The 21,509-nt window shown below is 45.1% G+C and overlaps 9 non-coding genes across 9 annotated transcripts; all 9 read right to left on the reverse strand.

Moving 5' to 3' along the window:
• Nucleotides 1-432: 432 nt before the first annotated feature.
• On the reverse strand, nucleotides 433-623 carry LOC130322388 (U2 spliceosomal RNA). Its single transcript, XR_008867907.1, has one exon. It is a non-coding gene; the product is annotated as a U2 spliceosomal RNA (small nuclear RNA).
• A 2,100-nt stretch (nucleotides 624-2,723) lies between these two features.
• Nucleotides 2,724-2,914, reverse strand: LOC130322400 (U2 spliceosomal RNA). Its single transcript, XR_008867918.1, has one exon. It is a non-coding gene; the product is annotated as a U2 spliceosomal RNA (small nuclear RNA).
• Nucleotides 2,915-5,000: 2,086 nt separating this feature from the next.
• On the reverse strand, nucleotides 5,001-5,191 carry LOC130322404 (U2 spliceosomal RNA). The gene has a single exon (XR_008867921.1). It is a non-coding gene; the product is annotated as a U2 spliceosomal RNA (small nuclear RNA).
• Nucleotides 5,192-7,275: 2,084 nt separating this feature from the next.
• Nucleotides 7,276-7,466, reverse strand: LOC130322401 (U2 spliceosomal RNA). Its single transcript, XR_008867919.1, has one exon. It is a non-coding gene; the product is annotated as a U2 spliceosomal RNA (small nuclear RNA).
• Nucleotides 7,467-9,562: 2,096 nt separating this feature from the next.
• Nucleotides 9,563-9,753, reverse strand: LOC130322405 (U2 spliceosomal RNA). Its single transcript, XR_008867922.1, has one exon. It is a non-coding gene; the product is annotated as a U2 spliceosomal RNA (small nuclear RNA).
• Nucleotides 9,754-11,831: 2,078 nt separating this feature from the next.
• On the reverse strand, nucleotides 11,832-12,022 carry LOC130322406 (U2 spliceosomal RNA). Its single transcript, XR_008867923.1, has one exon. It is a non-coding gene; the product is annotated as a U2 spliceosomal RNA (small nuclear RNA).
• Nucleotides 12,023-14,100: 2,078 nt separating this feature from the next.
• Nucleotides 14,101-14,291, reverse strand: LOC130322389 (U2 spliceosomal RNA). The gene has a single exon (XR_008867908.1). It is a non-coding gene; the product is annotated as a U2 spliceosomal RNA (small nuclear RNA).
• Nucleotides 14,292-16,379: 2,088 nt separating this feature from the next.
• Nucleotides 16,380-16,570, reverse strand: LOC130322399 (U2 spliceosomal RNA). The gene has a single exon (XR_008867917.1). It is a non-coding gene; the product is annotated as a U2 spliceosomal RNA (small nuclear RNA).
• Nucleotides 16,571-18,646: 2,076 nt separating this feature from the next.
• LOC130322402 (U2 spliceosomal RNA) lies at nucleotides 18,647-18,832 on the reverse strand. The gene has a single exon (XR_008867920.1). It is a non-coding gene; the product is annotated as a U2 spliceosomal RNA (small nuclear RNA).
• Between the last annotated feature and the right edge of the window lie 2,677 nt (nucleotides 18,833-21,509).

The following is a 21,509-nucleotide window of genomic DNA, read 5'->3' on the forward strand; positions in this document are numbered from 1 at the left end:
CGAAAAAAGACATATGTCCATCAAGTTCAACCAGGGAATTAAGGGGTAGGGGTGTGGCGCGATATTGGGGAAGGGATGAGATTTTATATTTCTTCATAAGCATTAATCTTATTTTGTCAATTAGGAACATTCAGCACCCACCCGCTATCAAGGCAGCTGCCTATCATGTCATGCCCTACCTGCACAGGTGTGCTGGCTACTCAAATGATCCAATTAAGGAGGCCATTTAGTCAGCAGCAGCAGAAGTCCTGTGCCTGGACGCTCCAACAGCGGCCAGACACAAGCAGAAGCAGAAGCAGCAGAAGCAGCAGCAGCACCACCTTTTGTTTTTTGGCTGCAGCAGCAGCAGCAAGGCCCACAGGGCTGGCTAGCTGGCTAGCCAGCAAGCAGGTAGCAATGAAAGTAGGAATCTTTCTTTTTAACCCTGTAAGGGGGTGGTGCACTGTACCCGAAGATACTGCCATATCGGGTCAATGCATAGGGCGACGGAAGCAAGCTTCGAAATCGGCCCCCGTTCTCAAAAATCCATTTAATATATGGTCCCCAGATAGGGGACGTATCAGATATTAAACTGATAAGAACAGATACTACACTTGATCTTAGCCAAAAGGCCGAGAAGCGATAACCGTGAAAGGGGCGGGCCCAACAAGGTCCCCTTCATGGGCACTATCACTGCTTGCTGTCAGGGAGGCTGCCAGACAATTTTCCATGCACACTCTGGGCTGGGGGGCAGTCAACCACCAGTACACACAGCAGAACCTAAACCCATACCATTATTGCTAAGCAGCAAGACAGGGGCCCATTGCACTCCCACGGGGCCTTTTTAAATGCAATCCATAACCCGGATTTGCCAGGAACCCTTCTTACTCCTCCTACTTGCATGTGACACTGGGCTTAGGATCTGCATAGGAAACACACACACAAGCACACACCTACCTTTGTTGCCTGCAGATGCCTCCTTGGCTGTCCCCAAACGGTATCAAACCAACACCCACGGGAAGCTGTAAGCATAGAGGACATGCCTGCACCCCATTGGACTTACCTGTGTGGGTTAAATCCGGGTTATTTGACAACCTATGGCGGTGATGGTTCTGCTCAGGCAGAGCAGTGCTGATGCTCCTCATAAAGCTGTCGCTGCTGTGAAGGTTCTAGGTGACATCACAAATCCCTATGGTTACATACACAACAAAGCTGGGTTGTTGTTGTTTACACTCTGCAAGGCCTGTGGAAGTGAGTGACATCATAGCACTGTAGTTCTGAGGGTTCTAGATGGATGCAACAATCTCCTGTTGCTTCTATGAAGGCCATAATAGACGACATCACCAAACAGCTCCATAGTCACATACACAGCAAAGGAGAGATGTTGTTTACACCTAGTGATGTCAGTGGTATTGAGTGACATCACAGCACAGTGCTAAGGCTCCTGGGCCTGGACACAGCAGCGGCTGCAATATCTCAACGGAGAATACGTTTATATATATGTGTGTGTGTGCGCGTATATATATATATATATATATATATATATATATATATATATATATATATATATATATTTCTCCGCCGAAATCACTTTTAAACCCATTTCCACCTTTTTTTCCCTTCTCTTCCTCTTACTTTTTTTTCACGTTTTTTTACGTTTTTCTCCTTTTCGCCTCTTTTCTGGGCGTATTATTCTTCTTTTTCTTCTTTTTTTTCGTCTAATGCATACCCCATCAGTGCAGCAATGCTTATTCAATACCGCCAGCAGATGGAGACACTGGGGGATAATTTTCTAAGGATTTATACTGATTTTTCCTGTCTGAATTTGTCGCACAGAAAGTTGCAGGCCAAATATGTGTGACATTTCTGCGACTTTAGCTTCTAGAGCATTTTTACAACATTATACATAGGTGCTGAATACATAAAAAGCGACTGTTCAGCGACAGACAAGTCGCATCGGCTGAAAGTAGGCCAGAATGTCAGTCCATGTTGGAGCAGGTTTAGATACAGTCTAAAGTATAGATCTCAAAGTCTGTGCACAGAATTTAGCAAGGGCCTCGCACCTTCTGATGCATCAGGTAGGTGCACAATAGCATAGCCTAACCCTCTGTACTTTGGTCTATATTGATGCGGGACATAGACAGCCAGCTGATGACCAATCCATTAGTGCAATGGATGGCTGGAAGCATTTGTCTTTGCCTTTGCAATACCACAGAAGCAATGCATGGTCAATGTACAGCAATGACACACCTGTGTGAACAGCCAGGAGACCCCCCCCATGTTATGTTACATAGTTACATAGTTAGTACGGTCGAAAAAAGACATATGTCCATCAAGTTCAACCAGGGAATTAAGGGGTAGGGGTGTGGCGCGATATTGGGGAAGGGATGAGATTTTATATTTCTTCATAAGCATTAATCTTATTTTGTCAATTAGGAACATTCAGCACCCACCCGCTATCAAGGCAGCTGCCTATCATGTCATGCCCTACCTGCACAGGTGTGCTGGCTACTCAAATGATCCAATTAAGGAGGCCATTTAGTCAGCAGCAGCAGAAGTCCTGTGCCTGGACGCTCCAACAGCGGCCAGACACAAGCAGAAGCAGAAGCAGCAGAAGCAGCAGCAGCACCACCTTTTGTTTTTTGGCTGCAGCAGCAGCAGCAAGGCCCACAGGGCTGGCTAGCTGGCTAGCCAGCAAGCAGGTAGCAATGAAAGTAGGAATCTTTCTTTTTAACCCTGTAAGGGGGTGGTGCACTGTACCCGAAGATACTGCCATATCGGGTCAATGCATAGGGCGACGGAAGCAAGCTTCGAAATCGGCCCCCGTTCTCAAAAATCCATTTAATATATGGTCCCCAGATAGGGGACGTATCAGATATTAAACTGATAAGAACAGATACTACACTTGATCTTAGCCAAAAGGCCGAGAAGCGATAACCGTGAAAGGGGCGGGCCCAACAAGGTCCCCTTCATGGGCACTATCACTGCTTGCTGTCAGGGAGGCTGCCAGACAATTTTCCATGCACACTCTGGGCTGGGGGGCAGTCAACCACCAGTACACACAGCAGAACCTAAACCCATACCATTATTGCTAAGCAGCAAGACAGGGGCCCATTGCACTCCCACGGGGCCTTTTTAAATGCAATCCATAACCCGGATTTGCCAGGAACCCTTCTTACTCCTCCTACTTGCATGTGACACTGGGCTTAGGATCTGCATAGGAAACACACACACAAGCACACACCTACCTTTGTTGCCTGCAGATGCCTCCTTGGCTGTCCCCAAACGGTATCAAACCAACACCCACGGGAAGCTGTAAGCATAGAGGACATGCCTGCACCCCATTGGACTTACCTGTGTGGGTTAAATCCGGGTTATTTGACAACCTATGGCGGTGATGGTTCTGCTCAGGCAGAGCAGTGCTGATGCTCCTCATAAAGCTGTCGCTGCTGTGAAGGTTCTAGGTGACATCACAAATCCCTATGGTTACATACACAACAAAGCTGGGTTGTTGTTGTTTACACTCTGCAAGGCCTGTGGAAGTGAGTGACATCATAGCACTGTAGTTCTGAGGGTTCTAGATGGATGCAACAATCTCCTGTTGCTTCTATGAAGGCCATAATAGACGACATCACCAAACAGCTCCATAGTCACATACACAGCAAAGGAGAGATGTTGTTTACACCTAGTGATGTCAGTGGTATTGAGTGACATCACAGCACAGTGCTAAGGCTCCTGGGCCTGGACACAGCAGCGGCTGCAATATCTCAACGGAGAATACGTTTATATATATGTGTGTGTGTGCGCGTATATATATATATATATATATATATATATATATATATATATATTTCTCCGCCGAAATCACTTTTAAACCCATTTCCACCTTTTTTTCCCTTCTCTTCCTCTTACTTTTTTTTCACGTTTTTTTACGTTTTTCTCCTTTTCGCCTCTTTTCTGGGCGTATTATTCTTCTTTTTCTTCTTTTTTTTCGTCTAATGCATACCCCATCAGTGCAGCAATGCTTATTCAATACCGCCAGCAGATGGAGACACTGGGGGATAATTTTCTAAGGATTTATACTGATTTTTCCTGTCTGAATTTGTCGCACAGAAAGTTGCAGGCCAAATATGTGTGACATTTCTGCGACTTTAGCTTCTAGAGCATTTTTACAACATTATACATAGGTGCTGAATACATAAAAAGCGACTGTTCAGCGACAGACAAGTCGCATCGGCTGAAAGTAGGCCAGAATGTCAGTCCATGTTGGAGCAGGTTTAGATACAGTCTAAAGTATAGATCTCAAAGTCTGTGCACAGAATTTAGCAAGGGCCTCGCACCTTCTGATGCATCAGGTAGGTGCACAATAGCATAGCCTAACCCTCTGTACTTTGGTCTATATTGATGCGGGACATAGACAGCCAGCTGATGACCAATCCATTAGTGCAATGGATGGCTGGAAGCATTTGTCTTTGCCTTTGCAATACCACAGAAGCAATGCATGGTCAATGTACAGCAATGACACACCTGTGTGAACAGCCAGGAGACCCCCCCCATGTTATGTTACATAGTTACATAGTTAGTACGGTCGAAAAAAGACATATGTCCATCAAGTTCAACCAGGGAATTAAGGGGTAGGGGTGTGGCGCGATATTGGGGAAGGGATGAGATTTTATATTTCTTCATAAGCATTAATCTTATTTTGTCAATTAGGAACATTCAGCACCCACCCGCTATCAAGGCAGCTGCCTATCATGTCATGCCCTACCTGCACAGGTGTGCTGGCTACTCAAATGATCCAATTAAGGAGGTCATTTAGTCAGCAGCAGCAGAAGTCCTGTGCCTGGACGCTCCAACAGCGGCCAGACACAAGCAGAAGCAGAAGCAGCAGAAGCAGCAGCAGCACCACCTTTTGTTTTTTGGCTGCAGCAGCAGCAGCAAGGCCCACAGGGCTGGCTAGCTGGCTAGCCAGCAAGCAGGTAGCAATGAAAGTAGGAATCTTTCTTTTTAACCCTGTAAGGGGGTGGTGCACTGTACCCGAAGATACTGCCATATCGGGTCAATGCATAGGGCGACGGAAGCAAGCTTCGAAATCGGCCCCCGTTCTCAAAAATCCATTTAATATATGGTCCCCAGATAGGGGACGTATCAGATATTAAACTGATAAGAACAGATACTACACTTGATCTTAGCCAAAAGGCCGAGAAGCGATAACCGTGAAAGGGGCGGGCCCAACAAGGTCCCCTTCATGGGCACTATCACTGCTTGCTGTCAGGGAGGCTGCCAGACAATTTTCCATGCACACTCTGGGCTGGGGGGCAGTCAACCACCAGTACACACAGCAGAACCTAAACCCATACCATTATTGCTAAGCAGCAAGACAGGGGCCCATTGCACTCCCACGGGGCCTTTTTAAATGCAATCCATAACCCGGATTTGCCAGGAACCCTTCTTACTCCTCCTACTTGCATGTGACACTGGGCTTAGGATCTGCATAGGAAACACACACACAAGCACACACCTACCTTTGTTGCCTGCAGATGCCTCCTTGGCTGTCCCCAAACGGTATCAAACCAACACCCACGGGAAGCTGTAAGCATAGAGGACATGCCTGCACCCCATTGGACTTACCTGTGTGGGTTAAATCCGGGTTATTTGACAACCTATGGCGGTGATGGTTCTGCTCAGGCAGAGCAGTGCTGATGCTCCTCATAAAGCTGTCGCTGCTGTGAAGGTTCTAGGTGACATCACAAATCCCTATGGTTACATACACAACAAAGCTGGGTTGTTGTTGTTTACACTCTGCAAGGCCTGTGGAAGTGAGTGACATCATAGCACTGTAGTTCTGAGGGTTCTAGATGGATGCAACAATCTCCTGTTGCTTCTATGAAGGCCATAATAGACGACATCACCAAACAGCTCCATAGTCACATACACAGCAAAGGAGAGATGTTGTTTACACCTAGTGATGTCAGTGGTATTGAGTGACATCACAGCACAGTGCTAAGGCTCCTGGGCCTGGACACAGCAGCGGCTGCAATATCTCAACGGAGAATACGTTTATATATATGTGTGTGTGTGCGCGTATATATATATATATATATATATATATATATATATATATATTTCTCCGCCGAAATCACTTTTAAACCCATTTCCACCTTTTTTTCCCTTCTCTTCCTCTTACTTTTTTTTCACGTTTTTTTACGTTTTTCTCCTTTTCGCCTCTTTTCTGGGCGTATTATTCTTCTTTTTCTTCTTTTTTTTCGTCTAATGCATACCCCATCAGTGCAGCAATGCTTATTCAATACCGCCAGCAGATGGAGACACTGGGGGATAATTTTCTAAGGATTTATACTGATTTTTCCTGTCTGAATTTGTCGCACAGAAAGTTGCAGGCCAAATATGTGTGACATTTCTGCGACTTTAGCTTCTAGAGCATTTTTACAACATTATACATAGGTGCTGAATACATAAAAAGCGACTGTTCAGCGACAGACAAGTCGCATCGGCTGAAAGTAGGCCAGAATGTCAGTCCATGTTGGAGCAGGTTTAGATACAGTCTAAAGTATAGATCTCAAAGTCTGTGCACAGAATTTAGCAAGGGCCTCGCACCTTCTGATGCATCAGGTAGGTGCACAATAGCATAGCCTAACCCTCTGTACTTTGGTCTATATTGATGCGGGACATAGACAGCCAGCTGATGACCAATCCATTAGTGCAATGGATGGCTGGAAGCATTTGTCTTTGCCTTTTCAATACCACAGAAGCAATGCATGGTCAATGTACAGCAATGACACACCTGTGTGAACAGCCAGGAGACCCCCCCCATGTTATGTTACATAGTTACATAGTTAGTACGGTCGAAAAAAGACATATGTCCATCAAGTTCAACCAGGGAATTAAGGGGTAGGGGTGTGGCGCGATATTGGGGAAGGGATGAGATTTTATATTTCTTCATAAGCATTAATCTTATTTTGTCAATTAGGAACATTCAGCACCCACCCGCTATCAAGGCAGCTGCCTATCATGTCATGCCCTACCTGCACAGGTGTGCTGGCTACTCAAATGATCCAATTAAGGAGGCCATTTAGTCAGCAGCAGCAGAAGTCCTGTGCCTGGACGCTCCAACAGCGGCCAGACACAAGCAGAAGCAGAAGCAGCAGAAGCAGCAGCAGCACCACCTTTTGTTTTTTGGCTGCAGCAGCAGCAGCAAGGCCCACAGGGCTGGCTAGCTGGCTAGCCAGCAAGCAGGTAGCAATGAAAGTAGGAATCTTTCTTTTTAACCCTGTAAGGGGGTGGTGCACTGTACCCGAAGATACTGCCATATCGGGTCAATGCATAGGGCGACGGAAGCAAGCTTCGAAATCGGTCCCCGTTCTCAAAAATCCATTTAATATATGGTCCCCAGATAGGGGACGTATCAGATATTAAACTGATAAGAACAGATACTACACTTGATCTTAGCCAAAAGGCCGAGAAGCGATAACCGTGAAAGGGGCGGGCCCAACAAGGTCCCCTTCATGGGCACTATCACTGCTTGCTGTCAGGGAGGCTGCCAGACAATTTTCCATGCACACTCTGGGCTGGGGGGCAGTCAACCACCAGTACACACAGCAGAACCTAAACCCATACCATTATTGCTAAGCAGCAAGACAGGGGCCCATTGCACTCCCACGGGGCCTTTTTAAATGCAATCCATAACCCGGATTTGCCAGGAACCCTTCTTACTCCTCCTACTTGCATGTGACACTGGGCTTAGGATCTGCATAGGAAACACACACACAAGCACACACCTACCTTTGTTGCCTGCAGATGCCTCCTTGGCTGTCCCCAAACGGTATCAAACCAACACCCACGGGAAGCTGTAAGCATAGAGGACATGCCTGCACCCCATTGGACTTACCTGTGTGGGTTAAATCCGGGTTATTTGACAACCTATGGCGGTGATGGTTCTGCTCAGGCAGAGCAGTGCTGATGCTCCTCATAAAGCTGTCGCTGCTGTGAAGGTTCTAGGTGACATCACAAATCCCTATGGTTACATACACAACAAAGCTGGGTTGTTGTTGTTTACACTCTGCAAGGCCTGTGGAAGTGAGTGACATCATAGCACTGTAGTTCTGAGGGTTCTAGATGGATGCAACAATCTCCTGTTGCTTCTATGAAGGCCATAATAGACGACATCACCAAACAGCTCCATAGTCACATACACAGCAAAGGAGAGATGTTGTTTACACCTAGTGATGTCAGTGGTATTGAGTGACATCACAGCACAGTGCTAAGGCTCCTGGGCCTGGACACAGCAGCGGCTGCAATATCTCAACGGAGAATACGTTTATATATATGTGTGTGTGTGCGCGTATATATATATATATATATATATAAATATATATATATATATATATATATATATTTCTCCGCCGAAATCACTTTTAAACCCATTTCCACCTTTTTTTCCCTTCTCTTCCTCTTACTTTTTTTTCACGTTTTTTTACGTTTTTCTCCTTTTCGCCTCTTTTCTGGGCGTATTATTCTTCTTTTTCTTCTTTTTTTTCGTCTAATGCATACCCCATCAGTGCAGCAATGCTTATTCAATACCGCCAGCAGATGGAGACACTGGGGGATAATTTTCTAAGGATTTATACTGATTTTTCCTGTCTGAATTTGTCGCACAGAAAGTTGCAGGCCAAATATGTGTGACATTTCTGCGACTTTAGCTTCTAGAGCATTTTTACAACATTATACATAGGTGCTGAATACATAAAAAGCGACTGTTCAGCGACAGACAAGTCGCATCGGCTGAAAGTAGGCCAGAATGTCAGTCCATGTTGGAGCAGGTTTAGATACAGTCTAAAGCATAGATCTCAAAGTCTGTGCACAGAATTTAGCAAGGGCCTCGCACCTTCTGATGCATCAGGTAGGTGCACAATAGCATAGCCTAACCCTCTGTACTTTGGTCTATATTGATGCGGGACATAGACAGCCAGCTGATGACCAATCCATTAGTGCAATGGATGGCTGGAAGCATTTGTCTTTGCCTTTGCAATACCACAGAAGCAATGCATGGTCAATGTACAGCAATGACACACCTGTGTGAACAGCCAGGAGACCCCCCCCATGTTATGTTACATAGTTACATAGTTAGTACGGTCGAAAAAAGACATATGTCCATCAAGTTCAACCAGGGAATTAAGGGGTAGGGGTGTGGCGCGATATTGGGGAAGGGATGAGATTTTATATTTCTTCATAAGCATTAATCTTATTTTGTCAATTAGGAACATTCAGCACCCACCCGCTATCAAGGCAGCTGCCTATCATGTCATGCCCTACCTGCACAGGTGTGCTGGCTACTCAAATGATCCAATTAAGGAGGCCATTTAGTCAGCAGCAGCAGAAGTCCTGTGCCTGGACGCTCCAACAGCGGCCAGACACAAGCAGAAGCAGAAGCAGCAGAAGCAGCAGCAGCACCACCTTTTGTTTTTTGGCTGCAGCAGCAGCAGCAAGGCCCACAGGGCTGGCTAGCTGGCTAGCCAGCAAGCAGGTAGCAATGAAAGTAGGAATCTTTCTTTTTAACCCTGTAAGGGGGTGGTGCACTGTACCCGAAGATACTGCCATATCGGGTCAATGCATAGGGCGACGGAAGCAAGCTTCGAAATCGGCCCCCGTTCTCAAAAATCCATTTAATATATGGTCCCCAGATAGGGGACGTATCAGATATTAAACTGATAAGAACAGATACTACACTTGATCTTAGCCAAAAGGCCGAGAAGCGATAACCGTGAAAGGGGCGGGCCCAACAAGGTCCCCTTCATGGGCACTATCACTGCTTGCTGTCAGGGAGGCTGCCAGACAATTTTCCATGCACACTCTGGGCTGGGGGGCAGTCAACCACCAGTACACACAGCAGAACCTAAACCCATACCATTATTGCTAAGCAGCAAGACAGGGGCCCATTGCACTCCCACGGGGCCTTTTTAAATGCAATCCATAACCCGGATTTGCCAGGAACCCTTCTTACTCCTCCTACTTGCATGTGACACTGGGCTTAGGATCTGCATAGGAAACACACACACAAGCACACACCTACCTTTGTTGCCTGCAGATGCCTCCTTGGCTGTCCCCAAACGGTATCAAACCAACACCCACGGGAAGCTGTAAGCATAGAGGACATGCCTGCACCCCATTGGACTTACCTGTGTGGGTTAAATCCGGGTTATTTGACAACCTATGGCGGTGATGGTTCTGCTCAGGCAGAGCAGTGCTGATGCTCCTCATAAAGCTGTCGCTGCTGTGAAGGTTCTAGGTGACATCACAAATCCCTATGGTTACATACACAACAAAGCTGGGTTGTTGTTGTTTACACTCTGCAAGGCCTGTGGAAGTGAGTGACATCATAGCACTGTAGTTCTGAGGGTTCTAGATGGATGCAACAATCTCCTGTTGCTTCTATGAAGGCCATAATAGACGACATCACCAAACAGCTCCATAGTCACATACACAGCAAAGGAGAGATGTTGTTTACACCTAGTGATGTCAGTGGTATTGAGTGACATCACAGCACAGTGCTAAGGCTCCTGGGCCTGGACACAGCAGCGGCTGCAATATCTCAACGGAGAATACGTTTATATATATGTGTGTGTGTGCGCGTATATATATATATATATATATATATATATATATATTTCTCCGCCGAAATCACTTTTAAACCCATTTCCACCTTTTTTTCCCTTCTCTTCCTCTTACTTTTTTTTCACGTTTTTTTACGTTTTTCTCCTTTTCGCCTCTTTTCTGGGCGTATTATTCTTCTTTTTCTTCTTTTTTTTCGTCTAATGCATACCCCATCAGTGCAGCAATGCTTATTCAATACCGCCAGCAGATGGAGACACTGGGGGATAATTTTCTAAGGATTTATACTGATTTTTCCTGTCTGAATTTGTCGCACAGAAAGTTGCAGGCCAAATATGTGTGACATTTCTGCGACTTTAGCTTCTAGAGCATTTTTACAACATTATACATAGGTGCTGAATACATAAAAAGCGACTGTTCAGCGACAGACAAGTCGCATCGGCTGAAAGTAGGCCAGAATGTCAGTCCATGTTGGAGCAGGTTTAGATACAGTCTAAAGTATAGATCTCAAAGTCTGTGCACAGAATTTAGCAAGGGCCTCGCACCTTCTGATGCATCAGGTAGGTGCACAATAGCATAGCCTAACCCTCTGTACTTTGGTCTATATTGATGCGGGACATAGACAGCCAGCTGATGACCAATCCATTAGTGCAATGGATGGCTGGAAGCATTTGTCTTTGCCTTTGCAATACCACAGAAGCAATGCATGGTCAATGTACAGCAATGACACACCTGTGTGAACAGCCAGGAGACCCCCCCCATGTTATGTTACATAGTTACATAGTTAGTACGGTCGAAAAAAGACATATGTCCATCAAGTTCAACCAGGGAATTAAGGGGTAGGGGTGTGGCGCGATATTGGGGAAGGGATGAGATTTTATATTTCTTCATAAGCATTAATCTTATTTTGTCAATTAGGAACATTCAGCACCCACCCGCTATCAAGGCAGCTGCCTATCATGTCATGCCCTACCTGCACAGGTGTGCTGGCTACTCAAATGATCCAATTAAGGAGGCCATTTAGTCAGCAGCAGCAGAAGTCCTGTGCCTGGACGCTCCAACAGCGGCCAGACACAAGCAGAAGCAGAAGCAGCAGAAGCAGCAGCAGCACCACCTTTTGTTTTTTGGCTGCAGCAGCAGCAGCAAGGCCCACAGGGCTGGCTAGCTGGCTAGCCAGCAAGCAGGTAGCAATGAAAGTAGGAATCTTTCTTTTTAACCCTGTAAGGGGGTGGTGCACTGTACCCGAAGATACTGCCATATCGGGTCAATGCATAGGGCGACGGAAGCAAGCTTCGAAATCGGCCCCCGTTCTCAAAAATCCATTTAATATATGGTCCCCAGATAGGGGACGTATCAGATATTAAACTGATAAGAACAGATACTACACTTGATCTTAGCCAAAAGGCCGAGAAGCGATAACCGTGAAAGGGGCGGGCCCAACAAGGTCCCCTTCATGGGCACTATCACTGCTTGCTGTCAGGGAGGCTGCCAGACAATTTTCCATGCACACTCTGGGCTGGGGGGCAGTCAACCACCAGTACACACAGCAGAACCTAAACCCATACCATTATTGCTAAGCAGCAAGACAGGGGCCCATTGCACTCCCACGGGGCCTTTTTAAATGCAATCCATAACCCGGATTTGCCAGGAACCCTTCTTACTCCTCCTACTTGCATGTGACACTGGGCTTAGGATCTGCATAGGAAACACACACACAAGCACACACCTACCTTTGTTGCCTGCAGATGCCTCCTTGGCTGTCCCCAAACGGTATCAAACCAACACCCACGGGAAGCTGTAAGCATAGAGGACATGCCTGCACCCCATTGGACTTACCTGTGTGGGTTAAATCCGGGTTATTTGACAACCTATGGCGGTGATGGTTCTGCTCAGGCAGAGCAGTGCTGATGCTCCTCATAAAGCTGTCGCTGCTGTGAAGGTTCTAGGTGACATCACAAATCCCTATGGTTACATACACAACAAAGCTGGGTTGTTGTTGTTTACACTCTGCAAGGCCTGTGGAAGTGAGTGACATCATAGCACTGTAGTTCTGAGGGTTCTAGATGGATGCAACAATCTCCTGTTGCTTCTATGAAGGCCATAATAGACGACATCACCAAACAGCTCCATAGTCACATACACAGCAAAGGAGAGATGTTGTTTACACCTAGTGATGTCAGTGGTATTGAGTGACATCACAGCACAGTGCTAAGGCTCCTGGGCCTGGACACAGCAGCGGCTGCAATATCTCAACGGAGAATACGTTTATATATATGTGTGTGTGTGCGCGTATATATATATATATATATATATATATATATATATTTCTCCGCCGAAATCACTTTTAAACCCATTTCCACCTTTTTTTCCCTTCTCTTCCTCTTACTTTTTTTTCACGTTTTTTTACGTTTTTCTCCTTTTCGCCTCTTTTCTGGGCGTATTATTCTTCTTTTTCTTCTTTTTTTTCGTCTAATGCATACCCCATCAGTGCAGCAATGCTTATTCAATACCGCCAGCAGATGGAGACACTGGGGGATAATTTTCTAAGGATTTATACTGATTTTTCCTGTCTGAATTTGTCGCACAGAAAGTTGCAGGCCAAATATGTGTGACATTTCTGCGACTTTAGCTTCTAGAGCATTTTTACAACATTATACATAGGTGCTGAATACATAAAAAGCGACTGTTCAGCGACAGACAAGTCGCATCGGCTGAAAGTAGGCCAGAATGTCAGTCCATGTTGGAGCAGGTTTAGATACAGTCTAAAGTATAGATCTCAAAGTCTGTGCACAGAATTTAGCAAGGGCCTCGCACCTTCTGATGCATCAGGTAGGTGCACAATAGCATAGCCTAACCCTCTGTACTTTGGTCTATATTGATGCGGGACATAGACAGCCAGCTGATGACCAATCCATTAGTGCAATGGATGGCTGGAAGCATTTGTCTTTGCCTTTGCAATACCACAGAAGCAATGCATGGTCAATGTACAGCAATGACACACCTGTGTGAACAGCCAGGAGACCCCCCCCATGTTATGTTACATAGTTACATAGTTAGTACGGTCGAAAAAAGACATATGTCCATCAAGTTCAACCAGGGAATTAAGGGGTAGGGGTGTGGCGCGATATTGGGGAAGGGATGAGATTTTATATTTCTTCATAAGCATTAATCTTATTTTGTCAATTAGGAACATTCAGCACCCACCCGCTATCAAGGCAGCTGCCTATCATGTCATGCCCTACCTGCACAGGTGTGCTGGCTACTCAAATGATCCAATTAAGGAGGCCATTTAGTCAGCAGCAGCAGAAGTCCTGTGCCTGGACGCTCCAACAGCGGCCAGACACAAGCAGAAGCAGAAGCAGCAGAAGCAGCAGCAGCACCACCTTTTGTTTTTTGGCTGCAGCAGCAGCAGCAAGGCCCACAGGGCTGGCTAGCTGGCTAGCCAGCAAGCAGGTAGCAATGAAAGTAGGAATCTTTCTTTTTAACCCTGTAAGGGGGTGGTGCACTGTACCCGAAGATACTGCCATATCGGGTCAATGCATAGGGCGACGGAAGCAAGCTTCGAAATCGGCCCCCGTTCTCAAAAATCCATTTAATATATGGTCCCCAGATAGGGGACGTATCAGATATTAAACTGATAAGAACAGATACTACACTTGATCTTAGCCAAAAGGCCGAGAAGCGATAACCGTGAAAGGGGCGGGCCCAACAAGGTCCCCTTCATGGGCACTATCACTGCTTGCTGTCAGGGAGGCTGCCAGACAATTTTCCATGCACACTCTGGGCTGGGGGGCAGTCAACCACCAGTACACACAGCAGAACCTAAACCCATACCATTATTGCTAAGCAGCAAGACAGGGGCCCATTGCACTCCCACGGGGCCTTTTTAAATGCAATCCATAACCCGGATTTGCCAGGAACCCTTCTTACTCCTCCTACTTGCATGTGACACTGGGCTTAGGATCTGCATAGGAAACACACACACAAGCACACACCTACCTTTGTTGCCTGCAGATGCCTCCTTGGCTGTCCCCAAACGGTATCAAACCAACACCCACGGGAAGCTGTAAGCATAGAGGACATGCCTGCACCCCATTGGACTTACCTGTGTGGGTTAAATCCGGGTTATTTGACAACCTATGGCGGTGATGGTTCTGCTCAGGCAGAGCAGTGCTGATGCTCCTCATAAAGCTGTCGCTGCTGTGAAGGTTCTAGGTGACATCACAAATCCCTATGGTTACATACACAACAAAGCTGGGTTGTTGTTGTTTACACTCTGCAAGGCCTGTGGAAGTGAGTGACATCATAGCACTGTAGTTCTGAGGGTTCTAGATGGATGCAACAATCTCCTGTTGCTTCTATGAAGGCCATAATAGACGACATCACCAAACAGCTCCATAGTCACATACACAGCAAAGGAGAGATGTTGTTTACACCTAGTGATGTCAGTGGTATTGAGTGACATCACAGCACAGTGCTAAGGCTCCTGGGCCTGGACACAGCAGCGGCTGCAATATCTCAACGGAGAATACGTTTATATATATGTGTGTGTGTGCGCGTATATATATATATATATATATATATATATATATATATATATATATTTCTCCGCCGAAATCACTTTTAAACCCATTTCCACCTTTTTTTCCCTTCTCTTCCTCTTACTTTTTTTTCACGTTTTTTTACGTTTTTCTCCTTTTCGCCTCTTTTCTGGGCGTATTATTCTTCTTTTTCTTCTTTTTTTTCGTCTAATGCATACCCCATCAGTGCAGCAATGCTTATTCAATACCGCCAGCAGATGGAGACACTGGGGGATAATTTTCTAAGGATTTATACTGATTTTTCCTGTCTGAATTTGTCGCACAGAAAGTTGCAGGCCAAATATGTGTGACATTTCTGCGACTTTAGCTTCTAGAGCATTTTTACAACATTATACATAGGTGCTGAATACATAAAAAGCGACTGTTCAGCGACAGACAAGTCGCATCGGCTGAAAGTAGGCCAGAATGTCAGTCCATGTTGGAGCAGGTTTAGATACAGTCTAAAGTATAGATCTCAAAGTCTGTGCACAGAATTTAGCAAGGGCCTCGCACCTTCTGATGCATCAGGTAGGTGCACAATAGCATAGCCTAACCCTCTGTACTTTGGTCTATATTGATGCGGGACATAGACAGCCAGCTGATGACCAATCCATTAGTGCAATGGATGGCTGGAAGCATTTGTCTTTGCCTTTGCAATACCACAGAAGCAATGCATGGTCAATGTACAGCAATGACACACCTGTGTGAACAGCCAGGAGACCCCCCCCATGTTATGTTACATAGTTACATAGTTAGTACGGTCGAAAAAAGACATATGTCCATCAAGTTCAACCAGGGAATTAAGGGGTAGGGGTGTGGCGCGATATTGGGGAAGGGATGAGATTTTATATTTCTTCATAAGCATTAATCTTATTTTGTCAATTAGGAACATTCAGCACCCACCCGCTATCAAGGCAGCTGCCTATCATGTCATGCCCTACCTGCACAGGTGTGCTGGCTACTCAAATGATCCAATTAAGGAGGCCATTTAGTCAGCAGCAGCAGAAGTCCTGTGCCTGGACGCTCCAACAGCGGCCAGACACAAGCAGAAGCAGAAGCAGCAGAAGCAGCAGCAGCACCACCTTTTGTTTTTTGGCTGCAGCAGCAGCAGCAAGGCCCACAGGGCTGGCTAGCTGGCTAGCCAGCAAGCAGGTAGCAATGAAAGTAGGAATCTTTCTTTTTAACCCTGTAAGGGGGTGGTGCACTGTACCCGAAGATACTGCCATATCGGGTCAATGCATAGGGCGACGGAAGCAAGCTTCGAAATCGGCCCCCGTTCTCAAAAATCCATTTAATATATGGTCCCCAGATAGGGAACGTATCAGATATTAAACTGATAAGAACAGATACTACACTTGATCTTAGCCAAAAGGCCGAGAAGCGATAACCGTGAAAGGGGCGGGCCCAACAAGGTCCCCTTCATGGGCACTATCACTGCTTGCTGTCAGGGAGGCTGCCAGACAATTTTCCATGCACACTCTGGGCTGGGGGGCAGTCAACCACCAGTACACACAGCAGAACCTAAACCCATACCATTATTGCTAAGCAGCAAGACAGGGGCCCATTGCACTCCCACGGGGCCTTTTTAAATGCAATCCATAACCCGGATTTGCCAGGAACCCTTCTTACTCCTCCTACTTGCATGTGACACTGGGCTTAGGATCTGCATAGGAAACACACACACAAGCACACACCTACCTTTGTTGCCTGCAGATGCCTCCTTGGCTGTCCCCAAACGGTATCAAACCAACACCCACGGGAAGCTGTAAGCATAGAGGACATGCCTGCACCCCATTGGACTTACCTGTGTGGGTTAAATCCGGGTTATTTGACAACCTATGGCGGTGATGGTTCTGCTCAGGCAGAGCAGTGCTGATGCTCCTCATAAAGCTGTCGCTGCTGTGAAGGTTCTAGGTGACATCACAAATCCCTATGGTTACATACACAACAAAGCTGGGTTGTTGTTGTTTACACTCTGCAAGGCCTGTGGAAGTGAGTGACATCATAGCACTGTAGTTCTGAGGGTTCTAGATGGATGCAACAATCTCCTGTTGCTTCTATGAAGGCCATAATAGACGACATCACCAAACAGCTCCATAGTCACATACACAGCAAAGGAGAGATGTTGTTTACACCTAGTGATGTCAGTGGTATTGAGTGACATCACAGCACAGTGCTAAGGCTCCTGGGCCTGGACACAGCAGCGGCTGCAATATCTCAACGGAGAATACGTTTATATATATGTGTGTGTGTGCGCGTATATATATATATATATATATATATATATATATTTCTCCGCCGAAATCACTTTTAAACCCATTTCCACCTTTTTTTCCCTTCTCTTCCTCTTACTTTTTTTTCACGTTTTTTTACGTTTTTCTCCTTTTCGCCTCTTTTCTGGGCGTATTATTCTTCTTTTTCTTCTTTTTTTTCGTCTAATGCATACCCCATCAGTGCAGCAATGCTTATTCAATACCGCCAGCAGATGGAGACACTGGGGGATAATTTTCTAAGGATTTATACTGATTTTTCCTGTCTGAATTTGTCGCACAGAAAGTTGCAGGCCAAATATGTGTGACATTTCTGCGACTTTAGCTTCTAGAGCATTTTTACAACATTATACATAGGTGCTGAATACATAAAAAGCGACTGTTCAGCGACAGACAAGTCGCATCGGCTGAAAGTAGGCCAGAATGTCAGTCCATGTTGGAGCAGGTTTAGATACAGTCTAAAGTATAGATCTCAAAGTCTGTGCACAGAATTTAGCAAGGGCCTCGCACCTTCTGATGCATCAGGTAGGTGCACAATAGCATAGCCTAACCCTCTGTACTTTGGTCTATATTGATGCGGGACATAGACAGCCAGCTGATGACCAATCCATTAGTGCAATGGATGGCTGGAAGCATTTGTCTTTGCCTTTGCAATACCACAGAAGCAATGCATGGTCAATGTACAGCAATGACACACCTGTGTGAACAGCCAGGAGACCCCCCCCATGTTATGTTACATAGTTACATAGTTAGTACGGTCGAAAAAAGACATATGTCCATCAAGTTCAACCAGGGAATTAAGGGGTAGGGGTGTGGCGCGATATTGGGGAAGGGATGAGATTTTATATTTCTTCATAAGCATTAATCTTATTTTGTCAATTAGGAACATTCAGCACCCACCCGCTATCAAGGCAGCTGCCTATCATGTCATGCCCTACCTGCACAGGTGTGCTGGCTACTCAAATGATCCAATTAAGGAGGCCATTTAGTCAGCAGCAGCAGAAGTCCTGTGCCTGGACGCTCCAACAGCGGCCAGACACAAGCAGAAGCAGAAGCAGCAGAAGCAGCAGCAGCACCACCTTTTGTTTTTTGGCTGCAGCAGCAGCAGCAAGGCCCACAGGGCTGGCTAGCTGGCTAGCCAGCAAGCAGGTAGCAATGAAAGTAGGAATCTTTCTTTTTAACCCTGTAAGGGGGTGGTGCACTGTACCCGAAGATACTGCCATATCGGGTCAATGCATAGGGCGACGGAAGCAAGCTTCGAAATCGGCCCCCGTTCTCAAAAATCCATTTAATATATGGTCCCCAGATAGGGGACGTATCAGATATTAAACTGATAAGAACAGATAAGGTTTCAACAAAATTTTATTGAATAAATAAGAAACCATACAAAATTTAAAACGCAAAATAATAAAAGGTTCACAAAAGTTTTAAAATACAAATAATAAAACCAGTAATAAAAGGAGAAAAAATAAAAATGGCAGGATAAAACATTATACAAATGTCATAAAAACTGATTATACTGTTATTTCGTTCCATAGAGGCAGACACCACATGGATGCTGCCTCGCTGGCCCCCAACTGTTTCTTGTCTCTTAGGTAATAGATGTACATCTCACTCAGGGCCAGCTTTATACAGTTTTTAACATCAATAAAATCATGTTTAAAAAGTAAGATGTTCCTAACTTTCCAGATGGCATTTTTAAAACAATTAATAATCATCCAGCAGATCATCTGCTGTTTAAAATTGGGGCAGTTAAAAAGACCGTAAAAGACACATTCGTGATTAAAATCTTTTAGGCCGCAGGCCCACTTCAAAAGTGGGCCTACCTTCCTCCAAAGCTCCCGTGCAAAAGGGCAGTTCCAAAATATGTGCAGCACCGTTTCGTCCACTCCGCAGCCATCTCTCGGGCACTTGGCTCTCGCCACCAGTCCTCGCCTGTGCTGGAACTCACGAGTAGGGAGGCACTGGTGGACGATTGCCCAGGCAAGATCCCTGTGTACATTCGCCAGAAACTTCCCGTACACGTTCCGCCATACCTTTTTGGATCTTGCCTGTGTGAAATTGGACACTGCCAGGGTAACCTCACTCCGCCTGAGGACCTTTGATACCTTTCTCTGGTCCCCCAGTATGTCAGGCTCCAAATCTTGGAGACCTAGGAGCCTGACTGTCTTTTCCAACACCACATAATGTTTTGGGGGACACAGAAGCACCGGAGCGTTCAGAGGGATGCGCAACCATCTTTTAAAAACCATGCCCGCAGCGTACCTTAAAAAGCAGCTAAAAATGCCATTGGATTTAATAATCTTAAAACAGAAACAGAAATACTTTATGTAAAAGAAAGTAAAAAGGTTAGGAACATCTTTCCCGCCATTATCTCTACTTTTGTACATAAAATCACGCTTTAATTTCTCCATTTTTGAACCCCATAAAAAAGTAAAAACAATTCTAGTTACTTTTTTAATGTATAAAATAGATGGAGGAAATACCATGGCAATGTATAGCATAATAGGGAGTAAAACCATCTTTATTATTAAAATCTTCCCCTCCATGGTAAGGTTTCTAAGATTCCACATTAAAATCTTCTTCTCCATCTTAGCTATAGCTGAATCCCAGTTAGGGCTCCCATCATTGACCTGGTTAAAAACAATACCTAAAACTTTAATTTGATCCTGTTGCATTGTGACTCCTGGGGTGATGGATGAATCCCAGGAGCCAATATAAAAACAGTCACATTTATCTGTGTTTAGCTTAAAACCAGAGACCTCGCAGAAATAGCTGGTGTTCCTCAATGCCCCCCTCATGGATGGAGAGTCCGGGCACAGTATGGTGACATCATCCATGTACCCCAACACCTTTAGATGGGTCCCTCCTCCACCAGGTATCGGTACGCCTCTTACTACCCGGTCTTTTCTGAGGAGGGCCATCAGTGGTTCGATTGCGCAAATAAAAAGGAGTGGGGACAGGGGGCAGCCCTGTTTGACACCTGATAAAAGAGGAACACCGCTGGTTAAAAAGCCATTAACAGAGACTTGACTAAAACAGGATCGGTATAAAAGCATGATTCGGCTTAAAATCGTTTCAGGCACTGCCATCTTTTTAAGAACTAAAAACAGGTATTCATGGGAGACCCTATCAAAGGCTTTTTCAAAGTCTAAGGATAAAATTGCTACAGTTTGATTTCTATCCTTAAAATACCATAAAACATCTCTTAAAATATTTAGGGATTCAGCTATAGACCTTCCAGGTACCCCACAAACCTGATTTGGGTGAACTAATTTATGAATAAAAGGTTTAAAACGGACAGCTAATAACTTGGCTAAAACTTTATAATCGACATTTAAAAGTGTGATGGGGCGCCAATTTTTTAGCATATCCTTTTCACCTTTTTTAAAAAGTAATGATACAATCCCCCTCCTCCAGGAAGGGGGAAGTTCATTAACAATAAAAGTTTCTTTATACAATAAAACCATATCATCCTTTAAAATATCCCAAAAAGCTAAATAAAATTCGATGGGTAAACCATCTTCCCCAGGGGCCTTCCCACTAGAAAAACTTTTAAAAACAAATAAAAGTTCATCTAAGTTAAGATCACGGGATAAAACCTCCTGGTCTAAAACATCTAGCTTAAAATCAAGGGAATTAAGAACATGTTCTAAAAAGGATGGATTAAGATCTTTCTTATTAAAAAGAAGCTGGTAGAAGTTAAAAACTGCATCTAACATGCCTTTTGGAGTGGATTCACCCTCAAGGTTCTGGATGATATCCCTCCTATTCATCACTTTTTTAAAAAAGAAACGGGAACATTTCTCGCCCTCCTCCAGGTGCTGCACATGTGAGTTAAAAATGATTTGTTTCCCTTTCTTTTCTATGGCATGTTTTATTTCAGTTTTAAGGTTTAAAATATCATTTTCTACATCCATACCAGCTTCTTTCAATTTAAAAAGTACATTTAAACGCATGTTAAGAACATAAAACCACTGTTTTTCCATTTTTGCCTTCTTCTTACCTGCTTTGATAAAAAAAAAAATCTGATTTTAGATTTGGTGCCCTCCCA

Source organism: Hyla sarda, unplaced genomic scaffold (assembly GCF_029499605.1).
Source record: "Hyla sarda isolate aHylSar1 unplaced genomic scaffold, aHylSar1.hap1 scaffold_2332, whole genome shotgun sequence".
In the NCBI taxonomy this organism is placed as follows: Eukaryota; Metazoa; Chordata; class Amphibia; order Anura; family Hylidae; genus Hyla; species Hyla sarda.